General features: G+C 35.7%; 1 protein-coding gene across 1 annotated transcript in view; it reads left to right on the top strand.

The window, feature by feature from the left end:
• The window catches only part of LOC100875405 (octopamine receptor beta-1R), a 143,454-nt gene that overhangs the window by 54,106 nt on the left and 73,331 nt on the right, over positions 1-16,017 (top strand). The window lies entirely within an intron of this gene.

The raw sequence follows: 16,017 nt of genomic DNA, 5'->3' as shown, positions 1-16,017 counted from the left end.
TCCAAATTTCTAAATTTCCCAACTTCAAAAATTTCCACCCTCAACCCCCGTTAAAATGAACTCCCTCCACTTCGCAAATACCCTTCATAAAAATGAAAAAATTCTTCACAAAGATAAAGTTATTCAACTTCATCATACAAACGAAGATTCAAAAAAATCCCGGTTTGTGTACTACGTGTAATGATCGATGGAAATGAGTCAGCTGCTCTTTCCTACATAGGTAAATAGGTTAGCGGCATTGAGCGTGCGCCTTTAAGGCTGCTTTACTCTTCCTTACGAGCCGCTTAGCGAATCGATAGCAAGAGAAAGCGAAATGTCTCCCAACGAAAACGATGAATCCCTACAGGTGCACCTATAACCAGCCCCTTTTGTTTTCACACTCTCGTACCCTTCTTCACCCTTAATTGTCTAACAGGTTGACGATCAATCTCTCTAAAAACAGAGAGTCGACGATCAATCTCTCCTTCATTTTTAAGTCGAGCACTTTTGAACCCACTGCAATTTTAGTGGAGGTAAATTATTTTATAAAATTTCAAAAATATATTGCTATTAAAAATAAGAATTATTGGATTAGTACAACAAGTTAGATATTTCACTTTAAGTTAATAAAACTTAAACACTTTAAGTTACTATTAGTTAATAAAATTATTGTTAATATGATGGAAGTTAACAATGTTAACTGTGAGTGTACATTGTAGAAGTTCATCTTGTCAATAAATCTTAAAAGTTAAATCTTGATGGAAGGTTGAAATTTATCTTTGACTAACACATGTGGGTTTCAATATCTACTATCACACACACGTTTCAAAGTTAAAGTTTGAGGTGTACCTTGTAAGTCAAACTTGATTTTCACTGGGAAAGTTCATTAATATCAAGGTTTACTGGCACAGATAACTATGTGACGATATTGGAAAGGACCCGAGTATCGTGTTAACGCGGAAATCCGCAAATTGGAAAGCCACAATCTGCCTGTATCGCCAACTGATTCGAACTGATCAACTGAGATTCCGTGTTGATTGCGGTCACCGGGACCTCGTTTCGATAACTCGAGATTCTCGTATCGAGGGACCATGGTGATACGGAACGAATCGTGCGTTCGATTGTCACAAATATTAATGGATACTTTATATCTAATTTCTGAACTCCTCAAAATACTACAGACAAGGTTTCAGTTGATGCTTTGTACGTTTTTGGGGAGAAAAATTAAGATTTGTTTATTTTCATTGTTTTTATTTTTTAGGTACTCATTTTTGGGAAACTAGTATGGGGTTTACATATGTGATGGTATGGGGTACTACTTAATATGGGGTTACATATGTGAGAAATATGTGGGTTACATATGTGAGACATATGTGGGTTACATATGTGACATATATGTAGGTTATTTATTTTTTGAACATGTAGGTTATGTATCTCATGAACATATATGTTACATATGTTATTAATATGTAGGTTATGTATGTGGTTAATATGTGGGTTACATATGTGAGACATATGTAGGTTATGTAGCACATGAACATATATGTTACATATGTTATTAATATGTAGGATATATATGTGGTTAACATGTGGGTTACATATGTGAGACATATGTAGATTATTTATGTTATGAATATGTAGGTTATGTATATTATAAACTTGTAGAATATGTTTGTCATACATGTTCTGAACATATAGGTTATGTATGTTAGACATGTGTGAACATATAGGTTATGTATGTTAGACATGTGTGAACATATAGGTTATGTATGTTACATATGTTATAAACATATAAGTTATGTCATATATATGTATTATAAACATGCAGGTTACATATGAACATGTATGTTATGCATGTTATGAACATATGGGTTATGTATGTTACAAACATGTAGACTATGTATCTTATAAACATATGTATGTTATGTATGTTACATAAATCTAACTTTATATTATAAACTTGTATATTATGCATGTTATATGCATGTACACCATGTACATATATTATAAACTTGTAGGTTATGTCATGCATCTCATAAACATGTGTGTAATATCACATGTGTACACATATTTAACATGTTACATACACTACATGCATTCCACTAATGTGTTAATACTAAGATTCTTAATACTAAGATTCTTAATACTAAGAACCTAATTGAGCAAACCTAGAATCCAGTTCAGCAAAATAATATAAAAAACCTTGAATCAAGCAAAAAGATAAAAAAACTAGAACGTAGCAATTCGCCCTTAACAGCAACGAATTAAAACCGTGGCACAGTTAAGATATTCCATAAATCGAGGAAATATTTTTTATCACCCAATGAAACGTACGAACGTGACGTTTTTTTTTGATCGCGCAAGAACTGTAAAATATCCTAGTGTCGTTATTAAATTTTCAAAGAGGAGAAATTGTATTAAACCGAGTTACAAAGAAACGAAAGTTCGAGGAAGCGAATACGGGTGTTGTACAGAGGTTCCAGTGAGAACCGCCCGAGGAAATCGTAAAATTTTCACGAACTTTTTAAAAAGCGACCGGTCGTTAGCAGTAACCTTATACCCTTCCTGCCGGCTTTGAGACAAATAAAAATTTCTTTTTCTCCATTCGTTTGCACCGGCGTTTGCGGAAGAACCCTCGAAGAAAGCACACAGAAAAGAAAATGCACTATCGGGAGAATATTCAGCATCTCGACTTTAAATTGCTTTCTTTAAATCTCGAAACAACAATTCTTTTTAACCGCCCGTAATTCTGATGAAATTTTACAAGGACTCTGTTACAATTTATTAAGATCGATAACAGTTAAAGTTAAGGTTTATTGTTTATTGTATAGACGTTAAAAATTATTAGCTCTTTCATTTTAAGTATTTCGATTTAATTATTACAGATTTTCATTTGAAATGCTTTATATTACGGTAATAAGCTTGTAGAGACGCTTGGAAAATGGCGGCCGGCCGACGCGAGCCGAACGCAGCCGAAGCTAACCGATCTATCACTACTGCCTCCATCTTGAAGATTTCTCCGTTTAAATTATTTTATTCTCTGTTTATTTAAGTTTATAGTATTATTATAAGCATGATCAACCTCAGTAGATGATATAGGAATGTATATTTTATTTTCAGAAGAATTTTAAAAGAATTCGTATGTTATTTTAAAAAGAATTTTAAAAGAACGCGTATCTTATTCTTGAAAGAATTTTGAGAGTATCTTATTTTTAAAAGAATGCATATTTTTAAAAGAATTTTAAGAGAAGATCTTATTTTTAAGTTTCATGAAAGAGCACATATTTCTAAAAGAATTTTTATAAATTTCAAAACAATACACATTTACAAATTTTTAAAAATTGAACAAATGTTTCAACAAATTTAAAAAATATACCATTTTGAAAGAACTAAAAGAATGTAAAAAGAGCGTAATATTTTTAAGAGAATTTGTCGAAAGTAAAAATTACTTCCAAGATTCTTGAAAGGAACATTTCCCATATTAGGGGACTTTTTACTAACACGAAGAATGAAATTCAGGATTTTCACGTTGTATCAGGGTCTTTTATACCTTGTCCATTACCCCAGTGCGCTGACACTCCATTCCTGCGATTCTTCTTTATTATTGGGTTCGGAGGTGTCCTAATCCCACACTTGGCCATCCCGCTGCGACATTTGCCCTCGAATATCTCTCGCCTCCTCGTCTTTCGTCCACTCTTTGTTCTTCCTCTAACAATGTTTTTATTTCGAGCCAGATCTCCTCGGCTTTACACTCGCTCACGAACGATCGTTATTTCTCTCGCTCTGTTACATCGCTTTCTCTTCCCTCTTACGGGAAACTCAATTTTTTATTTTTGCTTCATCTTGTCACGGATATCGTCCTCTGGTCATTCGTCGTTGTTTTCTGTTCCAATCCACTTCTGACACCGAATGTCGGAAATCGAGAGAAATAGAAACCCTGTGGGGAATCGAATCTTGGTTTTCTAGATTGCAGGTATACTGTTTACTGCGTCATTCTTATTGGATTTTATACCTTTGACTGTTCAGGTTAAGTTCAGTCGAATATCGCTTTCTGAATATAAAGTTAGGTTAACTCTAACTTTAGTTGGGTTTAGACCATTCTAGTTGGTCAGATAACAGACAAAAAGTACTTTGTGTACCTCTGAATAGTTTGAATACCTTCACCTGGAACAAAGTTGAACAAAGTTGTTCATCGATGATCAAATTTCCGAAAGTAAATTAGTATCGTATAAAATTGACCTAAACGACCGAAAGGTAGTTGAATAGTACAACGGAAGTAAGTGTCATCAGTAGACAGAAAGCCGCGTCTATCAATGCGGAGGAATATTAATGCAATTTATCGCATCATCATTATCCAGTGATCCATATGCGTGTGCGATCCTCTGTGCTACGTTATTGCACCCGCAGGCTCGCTAATACCTAATTGTTCCCGCAAAGCAGTAATAACCCGGGGTCATCCCTCTGCACGTCGCTTGACGAACGCAAATATAGCGAAACGAACAATGCACATGGCATTGGGGCTTATCGATTCGTCGAAATCTGGCTGTTCACCTTTATACGTGTTTCGCTGCGATTTTGGCCCTGATTAGGACTTGGAATAAAAATCTACAGTGATAAAAATGTTGTACGATTAGGTACATAGATTATAAACCTTGCACTTAAACCTTGCACTTAAACCTTGCACTTAAACCTTGCACTTAAACCTTGCACTTAAACTTTGCACCTAGACCTTGCACTTAGACCTTGCACTTAGACCTTGCACTTAAACCTTGCACTTAAACCTTGCACTTAAACCTTGCACTTAAACCTTGCACTTAAACCTTGCATTTAGACCTTGCACTTAAACCTTGCACTTAGACCTAGTAGTTAGACTTTGCACTTAGTCCTTGCACTTAAACTTTGCATTTAAACCAGCACTTAGTCCTTGCACTTAAACCTTGCATTTAAACCCTGCACTTAAACCTTGCACTTAGTCCTTGCACTTAGTCCTTGCACTTAGTCCTTGCACTTAAACCTCGCACTTAAACTTTGCACCTAGACCTTGCACTTAGACCTTGCACTTAAACCTTGCATTTAAACCTTGCACTTAAACCTTGCAGTTAAACCTTGCACTTAAACCTTGCACTTAAACCTTGCACCTAGACCTTGCACTTAGACCTTGCACTTAAACCTTGCACTTAAATCTTGCACTTAAACCTTGCACTTAAACTTTGCACCTAGACCTTGCATTTAGACCTTGCACTTAGACCTTGCACTTAGACCTTGCATTTAGAACTTGCACTTAAACCTTGCACTTAGTCCTTGTACTTAAACTTTGCACTTAAACCTTGCACTTAGACTTAGTAGTTTGACCTTGCACTTAGACCTAGTAGTTAGACCTTGTATTTGGACCTAGTAGTTAAACCTAGTACTTGAACCTAGTAGTTAGACCTAGTACTTAGACCTAATAGTTAGGCCTTGCATTCAGACCTAGTAGTTAAACCTAACAGGTAGACCAAGTAGTCAAATTGACTATTGAACAACGCAATAATTCCACAAATAAAAACTGTACTGCAAGAAATGAATTTCACTTTGAACCAGAGTGTGTTATGTTACTATGTTTCCTATCTTATGTTTACTATTTCTATTGTACATAAAGAACTAATATAAAACTACAAATAATAAAACAAAAAATCGCTAGAAACTTGTACTAGCGATTAACTTGAATCCTCCAGCATATGCATTCTATAACCAGTAATATACATTCCTCGAACATGGTGTTCAGCACCTAGTTATCTCGAGTTTTCATCGATTAAACTTTTCTCGTGGTTGAATTTCACCACACAGAATATTGAAACGAGAAAAATTAACATGTTCTTTTATCGACTCCGTGTGAAAACTGTGCGAATGGAGAAGAATTCCAGCACGGCACCGACTAGAATCGAATGCAATACATTTCAGTTGTACACGGACTTCACGGGTCGAAAGTAGTCGATTCGTATCGAGACATCGAAGAAAATGAAATGTTACCGCGTGACCGTATCGCTCCATCCAATTTAAAGACGCTGAATATATTCCTGTCTTATCGACTTCTCGGCAAAAATACAACGCCTTTCTACGTTTCCTTTCAAATGTATTGTACGATATCTGGAAAGACAAGAGATTGGTCGTTTGTTCATAGAAATTTCGGAATAAGATTCTAAAGTTTGGGTCACAAGGTTGTACGAAATCTTGTAATTTCACCTGGGGGACTTGACAAGGTTTCTACAAAATTTAACAAGGTTTCTACAAAATTTGTTAACAAGGTTTCTACAAAATTTGTTAAGGTTTCTACCAAATTTATTGGCAAAGTTTTTACAAAATTTATTAACAAACATTTGTTACTTTTCCGACATACTATGTATCTTCCTACCGCAATACATCGTTCTTAAAGTCGACATATTTCGAAGAAAATCCCCGAAACAAGTACTCCTCGAGCTGCATATCCACCTGCGTATCTCCTCAGGAATGCATGTATTCACAACCGACTCCGAACAACAAGACACGAGGAAAGATCTGCTCGGTGCGAAATGATGGCAGCTCCATTTTCCAAATTTGACATTTATATGCCACGGTTTATCTTCGTCCATTGTTCCGTGGCGTGTTGCGTGGGCGTCTAGGCGCTACAGCTGTCCGACGAATTCATGGAAATCCGTTCGCTCGAAATACGTGATAACACTCTCTAACAAGAAGCACAATGGATGTGTCCAATAAATGTTTTAACAGTTTAGCTGGAACAGCGGATGAACAGTAACGAGTCTGCTCATGGATTACCGCTCTTCGCACCTTGAATAATTAGCAACGTTTACAGAAAAATTAAGGTCATGGGGGTTAGGATACAAATTCGAGATGAAAGTTTCTTTGTGAGTTTATCATTAATTTTCATGAGTTAGCAAAATTGCTGCTAGGTTTTATAAATTCAATTTCTGGATGGTTTTGAATATATGAGAATATATGGGACATGTAGTACATTATTAACACATGTAATTATGTAATATTTAATTAATATAAAATTGGTGAATTTTTACAGCAAAAAAAATTATGCAAATTTCCGTCTGTGTTGAACCTTTTATCAGTTTCTTTGAAGTGGCAAGGTATTTTAAGGGAACTTAAAGCAAGGCATGTATCTTCCGTCAGGACGTTCCTTATCGCTGTGCGAGATGCAAAAAGTTTGAAAAGGAAGCGAGATAGGGGTACAAAGGTTACCACGAACAAGGGGTTGGAATGAAACAAGAGGGTTCGCGATGTATCGATTAACAACCAGACGAACTTGACACAGCAATGTACAGGGCCACGTGGTGGGCGGTGGAGAAGCAATGTGGGCGAACAAAGTATCGGAAAAAAAGATGGTAATGGTCAGTGATGGGTTTGAGTACTTTCGAAACTTCTTGTTCACAAATTTTTTTTATTTACATTAAATTTATTTTGTAACACTATTCTAACAATTATAACTCCTTCATATAAGTTTTACAGAAATTTTGTAGAAATTTGAAGTCAAATTTCAAGAAAAATTTCAAGGTTTTATTTAATTTAAAAATTCATAAAAAATCTTTAATGAAAATATTTGTGAGAAGAGTTAAATTGTAAATTCGCCTTAATTTAAAATAAAGCCCACTAAAATCCTAATTGTTGGAAGAAATTCTAAATTCAGCACAAGATTTAAACGACAGTAAACGAAGTTTTCATTTCGAGAGTTTCGTTCGAGTTTCCGCTTTTTCCCTTAACTCCTGTTTAATTCTCAAACAGAATTATCTCCAGTCTCTTTGATCTGAGAAGCGTTACGAAGCGTTTCGGTTTGTTCCAGTTCCAGCGTAGACAATTCGGATCGATCGTTCTTATTGTCATCGTTATCACGGCCATTAATCAAGGATGCCTCTGCGAATCTCGTTGCATTCATTGTCTCCGTGAACGTGGTATCGTTATCTGGTGATGGTGTCCACGAATGATGTTCCATTTTCGCGTGCTTGTCGAACAGAAATCATTAACGATCCGGGCACCATCGAACGACGTTAATTTCGCAAGGCCTGCGATCACATTCCTTTCTCGTGCTCTTGGGTAGGAATTCATTTCTAGTTTTAAATTAACAAGGGAAAGGTTTTGAGTTTTGAAAGAGATAATGGTCTGTTAGAAAATTTAATAAGATAACAAAACAACGACTTAACAAAACAACGAATTAACAAAGCAACGAATTAACAAAATTTAACAAAATATTACAAAATTGAAAAAAAAAATGAAGTGTCCAATTATAATTAAAAATGAAGACCTCCAAAGAATGAAACTAGAATTCCAACGTCAGTTCGATTCATCATAACAATTCCTCAACCAATTTCCCCTTTTCAATAAACCGTAAAGTTCAGAAGCCGATCGTAAAAGTGTCCGTTCAGAGAAGTATTACGACACTGCATCGCAAACAATGCCTGCAATTAAAAAGTTCTCTCATTCTCCTCGAACTGGACGTGTGGTCTGCCGTAAGATCGAGTTATACTACTTAAGGAAAAAGTTCGCCTCGCAAATGGTGCATCTCGAAGACTTTTCCCTCCCGGTTGATCCCACGGAGAGTTACAACAGTTTCGATGCATTGGATAGCCGTATACCAACTTGTACTACTTCAATGAACTTTTTCCAAGACGCCTCTCCAACTTTTCCTCGGTTAATTCGACCGAGAGTTACGACCTCCATGCTGCTGTCCGCCATCTTATTGAATCTCGCTCGAGCGATGCTTCTTGCGCTAACTTCATATTACACAACCTCCTTCTGTGTCCTGGAAACGTATCTAATGATTAACGTGTATATCATGATACTTTATTTGATATTTTATACGTACTACCAGTTTATTTGCAAGTTTATATTCTAGTTTATTTGTAAGTTTATGGGCAAGTTTATTTGCGAGTTTATTTGCAAGCTTGTTGTATGTGAGTTTATACGAGTTTTAGTTTTGGGTGCAACAGTTTTGATACTGTTGCACGTATGTGAACTTCTAAAGAGTGAATTTGGAAGTTTGGGATTAAAGGGGAAAGTGAAGGTTTCTGATATTTTGGTTTTCAAGGTTTTTGATTGATTTGGGATTTGGAGATTTCAAGATTTAGTAATCCAACGCGCAGTAATCCAACGCGTAGTAACGAAGCGTGTAAATATCCAACGAGTAGTAATCCAGCGCGTGGATATTCAACGCGTAGTAATCCAACGCGTAGTACTACAACGCGTAGAGATTCAACGCGTAGAAATACAACGCGTGGTAATTCTACGGGTAGGAATCTAACGCGTAGTTAACCAACGCGTAGTAATGCAACGCGTGGTAATTCTACGCGTACTAATGCAACGTGTGGTAATCCAATGCGTAGTAATCCAACGCGTAGTAATCCAATGCATAGTAATCCAACGCGTAGTAACCCAGCGTGCGAATATCCAACGCGTAGTAATCCAACGCGTGGTAATACAACGCATGGTAATTCTACGCATAGGAATCTAACGCGTAGTTAACCAACGCGTAGTAATGCAACGCGTGGTAATTCTACGCGTACTAATGCAACGTGTGGTAATCCAATGCGTAGTTATCAACGCGTAGTCATCCAACGTGCAGTAATTCAACGCGTAGTAACCCAGCGTGTGAATATCCAACGCGTAATAATCCAGCGCGTGGATATTCAACGCGTAGTAATCCAACGCGTAGTAATACAACGCGTGGTAATTCTACGCGTAGGAATCTAACGCGCAGTTAACCAACGCGTAGTAATGCAACACGTGGTAATTCTACGCGTACTAATGCAACGTGTGGTAATCCAATGCGTAGTAATCCAACGCGTAGTAATCCAACGCGTAGTAACCCAGCGTGTGAATATCCAACGCGTAGTAATCCAGCGCGTGGATATTCAACGTGTAGTAATCCAACACGTAGTAATACAACGCATGGTAATTCTACGCGTAGGAATCTAACGCGAGGAAATCTAACGCGTAGTTAACCAACGCGTAGTAATGCAACGCGTGGTAATTCTACGCGTACTAATGCAACGTGTGGTAATCCAATGCGTAGTAATCCAACGCGTAGTAACTCAACGCGTAGTAACCCAGCGTGTGAATATCCAACGCGTAGTAATCCATCGCGTGGATATTCAACGCGTAGTAATCCAACGCGTAGTAATACAACGCATGGTAATTCTACGCGTAGGAATCTAACGCAAGGAAATTTAACGCGTAGTTAACCAACGCGTAGTAATGCAACGCGTGGTAATTCTACGCGTACTAATGCAACGTGTGGTAATCTAACGCGTAGTAATCAGAGCGCGAGGATTGCGCGCGTTCAGCCACTAGGCTTGAAGCTGTCGCTCTCGCGTCTGCGCATGCGCAATCCTCGCGCTCTGATTGTTCCGCGTTTTTCCTTAATAATTCAAAAACGAAGCTTCCTACCCCATTTTTGCAAAGGGCAATCTTATTCAGAATCGCGTCAGCTACCTCTCATTTCAGGGCCACTAATTGTGAAACACCCTGTACACGTTATTTTACTTAAAACATAGTGAGTACAATGTTCTTGAAATTTGAAAATTTGTTGCTTTCAGTAACATAAAGTACACTAACACTTGCAGAACAAAAATACACCCTATTTAATTTAATTTAATTTAATTTTTAGTTAATTCAATTGGTACAGGGTGTCTCACAAGTAGTGTACCTCCCAGTTTTCTCAGTCGATCAGAATATTAATGCTAATTGTAATAACAATGTTTCTTTATTATATTAATAGCTTCCAGGTATTGTAATATTCTGTCGATGAAGAACAAAATTTTGACTGGCTGCCCAAGTCCATTAAGGATTATGTCGCTTAATGAAGATCCAGCTCCTACACCCGTGAAACTTTTCTAATCGACTTAACCATGAGACGCAAGTAACTCGGACGTACTATCCGTTCTGATATCGAGTTATGTTTCTTGAACGAAGTTCCCTTTGCTGGTAATGCATTTAGAAGGCTCCCTCGATCGATTCGCCTGTGATTTACTACTTGGATAGAGTCTATCTAAAGTTCTTTTCGCCGGTAACCAATTTAAAAAGCCTTTACGTAGACAATTCTCTTGAATATTGCAACGCTCTCACCACTGTCTGCTCGGATACCGTGTTATACTACTTAAAGGGTATTTCATTTTCAAATAATTCCTTCTTCAAGCGCTTTCGAGTCGCTATTACACTTACAACTCTTTATAATCACAAAATAATTTTTGTAAAGATTATTCATAAATGAATTTGTAGAAAAAGTATTTTAGAAAAACTTTTTTTTAAGCTTTTAGAAAAATGTCATAAATAACACTTTCAACCCTTAAATTAAATTAAATAACAAGTCTTGTAATCAGTATTTTTATTTGTCCAAATGTAGTTTTGTGGTATGTGAAATATTTTTATTGCCCTTACAGTAGTATAACGTGTAAATATATTGTATAATACATTATACTGCAAATAAATATATTTTTGCTACAATATGTCAAGTATTATGCAGTCCTTGTATAATACTGATAGTTGGTACTGAATCTGTCTCTAAAAGTAAGAATATTTCGTTGAAAAATGAAGGAAGCCCGAAAGTGGATCAACATATCCGAAAGTGTCCTTGTTCAATTAGGTTCCCCGTAAAGCATTTCGAATTCATTTTTCTTCCCGAAGGACACCGTACTGGGTTAAGGAAAGCATACGGGATTTCAATAAATATCTACCCCTGTGAAAACCGGGTCAATTGTTCGTGTCCCGTGTACTGTTTTCTCATCGTAACGCTCGAAAGTCTAAACCTGACCCTCTTGTATCCACCGCAACTTCTCACAAACAAACCCTTCAATTTACATTCCGACATGTTTCTACGTTTTGATTAATTACCTTCCTTTAATTATGCTGCACGCTGATGTGTTTTGCAACCCTTACGGACGAATGCGTCCCGGGGACAAAAAGTAATAAATGTCCCAAATAAAAAGTTCGTTATGAACTGGGCGCGTCTTTCGAGTACGGGAAATGAATGTCTTCGGTGTGACAGATGGTAAAATATGGTTTTAGGTGATTAATTATTAGGAATTAATTTTATGTTGAAGAGTGGGTTAATGTAGTTGTAAGAAGGGTGATATATTTGTAATTTTGAGGTTTTACATTTGCAAATCTTTTGGATATTTGCAAATTTCCAGGTTTATAGGTATTTAAATTTTAAGATTGACAAGTTTCCTAATTTCCTAATTTTCTAATTTTCTAATTTTCTAATTTTCTAATTTTCTAATTTCCTAATTTTCTAATTTTCTAATTTTCTAACTTTCTAACTTTCTAACTTTCTAACTTTCTAACTTTCTAATTTTCTAATTTTCTAATTTTCTAATTTTCTAATTTTCTAATTTTCTAATTTTCTAATTTTCTAATTTTCTAATTTTCTAATTTTCTAATTTTCTAATTCCCCAATTCCCACATTCCCCAAATCCCACATTCCCCAATTCCCACATTCCCCAATTCCCACATTCCCCAATTCTCACATTCCCCAATTCCCACATACCCCAATTCCCACATTCCCCAATTCCCACATTCCCCAATTCCCACATTCCCCAATTCCCACATTCCCCAATTCCCACATTCCCCAATTCCCACATTCCCCAATTCCCACATTCCCCAATTCCAACATTCCCTAATTCCCACATTCCCCAATTCCCAAATTTCCTAAACCATCAAACTTGCCACATCTTTTACTTCCTCAAATTCTCAAATTTCCAAATTTGCAACCTTCCAAATTTTCAAGCTCTCAAATCTCCAATAGCTTCAGTTCCACAATTTCCATCTCGTAAACTTCAAATATACGTAAAATTCTCAATTACCCACCTTGCATTCACAAAATTTCCAAAGTTTACGACCAAAGTTGTAAATTCAGAAAATTTGCATGTACATTTACGATTTAACTGTGAGAAATTCGAGAAAAAATCTGAATCTAGCGAGGTATTATTCGACTGTAAACTCTTCGCAAGCTTGAACATTCTTCTTCAAACTGCTGTTCCCTCCACTTTGACATAACTTCCTTCCATGAAACGACCCCTACATCGTGAAATAGTCCTCATACTCATTGTAACAGTCGTTACATTGTCTCTTCCCCGTTACGACGAGATTACAGTCTACGGAGGATCTTTACAGAGCTCGACGACCTCCCTTTTTCCACTCTTCTCGACCCTGTTTCCGGCTCCGTTTTGGCTTTGTCGTGATTCACTTTCAGTTTCGAGGATTCTCTGGAGGATATTAGATGGTGTTTAGTGTCCCAGTTGAGGACGAGTAATATTTTTTGGGCGTATATTTTTATTCGTGGCGGTTAAATATGGAGTAGTCAGTTAAGTGGCGGTTGTATAGGAATTGATCAGTTATGTGGCAGTTATGTATCAAAAAGTCAGTTATGTGATAGTTGTATATTTGTCAGTCAGTTAGATGGCAGTTATATATGGATTAGTCAGTTATGTGGCAGCTAGTTATGTATCAATCAGTCATGTGGCAATCATACATATATCAATCAGTTACTTATGTGACAGTCATACATATATCAATCAGTCACTCATGTGGCAGTCATGCATATATCAACCAGTCAGTTAAGTGGCAGTCATACATGTATCAATCAGTCAGTTATGTGGCAGTCATACATATATCAATCAGTTACTTATGTGACAGTCATACATATATCAATCAGTCAGTTATGTGGCAGTCATACATGTATCAATCAGTCAGTTATGTGGCAGTCATACATGTATCAATCAGTCAGTTATGTGGCAGTCATACATGTATCAATCAGTCAGTTATGTGGCAGTCATACATATATCAATCAGTCAGTTATGTGGCTGTCATGCATATATCAACCAGTCAGTTAAGTGACAGTTGTATATGAGTCAGTCAATTAAGTGGCAGTTATACATGTATCAATCAGTCAGTTAAGTGGCAGTTATATATCTATCAGTCAGTTAAGTGGCAGCTATACATACATCAATCAGTCAGTTAAGTGGCAGTTATATATCTATCAGTCAATCAAGTGCCTCTTATACATAAATTAATCACTGTTGCAATACTAAAACAGACGAAGAAAGTTAAAATATAATATTAATTCAGTATCATTCAGTTGACTATGTAAACTCTTCTAAACACATCAGCATCAAACGCCAACTCATGGGTTGCCATCGGTACCTTCCACAAACCTTTTGATGTATCCAATATTTTTTATTCCGAATGATGTGCTAAACAAAGTTGCCTCAATAGCTCATCAGAAGTCCCTGTACACAGTTTAAGAGGGTTAGAAGTAAACTATTATCCGTCCCCCTTAATAGCTGTGAAATTATGGGAGTCAGGGGACAATTTGTTCGGTAAATGTTACCTCGTGCAGAAGGGACGGTGAAATGTGGCGACGAACAGACCTTTGTGAGGTAAATGGAGTGTAAAAGGTTCAGGCTACCTCTTGTGGATGTTGTTCTTTGCTGTTTGACTTGTCCAGACAAATATGGCTAATTTTAATGTTTCAGGCTGCTATTTAGTTATTGAATTTTGAGTGCAGTTAAGTCTTTTATTAGCAAGATATGAGCTTTACTTATTGGTTATTTGGATACTGGAAATGTTTCACTTTAATCAGAGATTGCAATTTTTGATGTAAACAGAAGTAGCTAGAATTATTTCTAATTAGAAGTAAAATAATTACTTCTTTTTTAAGTATTTATTTGCAACCTTCATCTTGCTGCAAAATTTGCAAAATTATAAACAATTGAACACTTAAAGAATATTTAAAAAATGTATATATAATAAAATAGTAATTCTAGTAATTCTAGTAATTGATTCTAAACTAGTAATTTTTTTAACTAGAATAACTATTGATTCCAAGTATACCACATCGCAAATGTAGAAACGAAAGATGGCATCAAAAAAAAGGAGGAATTATTGCTGAGTTATTTATTAGAAATTTAAATAAACACTGCAACAGACGAATGTTACTTTTGGACACATATATGGCCATAAATCAAAGAATTACGTTTCTGCAGCTGATGCAAAGCTATAAATAACGTATGCAAGGGATGTCTATATGTACATTACGGATCACTATGTATAATGTATGTACAACAGATAGCAGAAGGGTTTACACAAATAATTATTGGAAATTAATTAGAAGTTTTATAGAATTAATTAAAGTGTGAGGTAGTTATAGGGAGTTTTAGGTTTTGGAGTATTGGAGAATTTTGGGAATTGGGAATTTTGGGATTTGAGAATTTTGGGATTTTTGAATTTTGAGATTTGAGAATTTGGGGATTTTTGAATTTTTGGAATTTGAGAATTTGGGGATTTTTGAATTTTGAGATTTGAGAATTTGGGGATTTTTGAATTTTTGAACTTTGGAATTTGAGAATTTGGGGATTTTCGAATTTTGAGATTTGAGGATTTGGGGATTTTTGAATTTTTGAACTTTGGAATTTGGGGATTTTTGAACTCTGAGATTTGAGGTTTTGGGAATTTGAGAATTTGGGGATTTTTTAATGTTTGAATTATTGAATTTGACAATTTTGGAACTTTTTAATTTTTGAACTTTTAAATTTGACAATTTTGGAACTTTTTAGTTTTTGAATTTTTAAATTTGACAATTTTGGAACTTTTTAATGTTGGAATTTTTAAATTTGACAATTTTGGGATTTTAGAATGTTTGAATTTTTGAATTTAACAATTTTGGAACTTTTTAATGTTTGAATTATTGAATTTGACAATTTTGGAACTTTTTAATGTTTGAATTTTTGAATTTGACAATTTTGGAACATTTTAATGTTTGAATTTTTGAATTTGACAATTTTGGAACTTTTTAACGTTTGAATATTTGAATTTGACAATTTTGGAACATTTTAATTATTGAATTATTGAATTTGACAATTTTGAAACATTTTAATTTTTGAATTTTTGAATTTGACAATTTTGGGATAATTGAATTCTATAAAGATAAGAATTTGAGCAGCCGAGAATTCAGTCCTCCGCACGGCAATTCGTCCACTCGTCACGTACCTCGCGCAAAGGTATAAA

This window comes from Megachile rotundata, chromosome 15, assembly GCF_050947335.1.
Source record: "Megachile rotundata isolate GNS110a chromosome 15, iyMegRotu1, whole genome shotgun sequence".
Classification (NCBI taxonomy): Eukaryota; Metazoa; Arthropoda; class Insecta; order Hymenoptera; family Megachilidae; genus Megachile; species Megachile rotundata.
The sequence above is the reverse complement of the archived record's forward strand: the minus strand, read 5'-3'. Positions and strand labels throughout refer to the sequence as shown.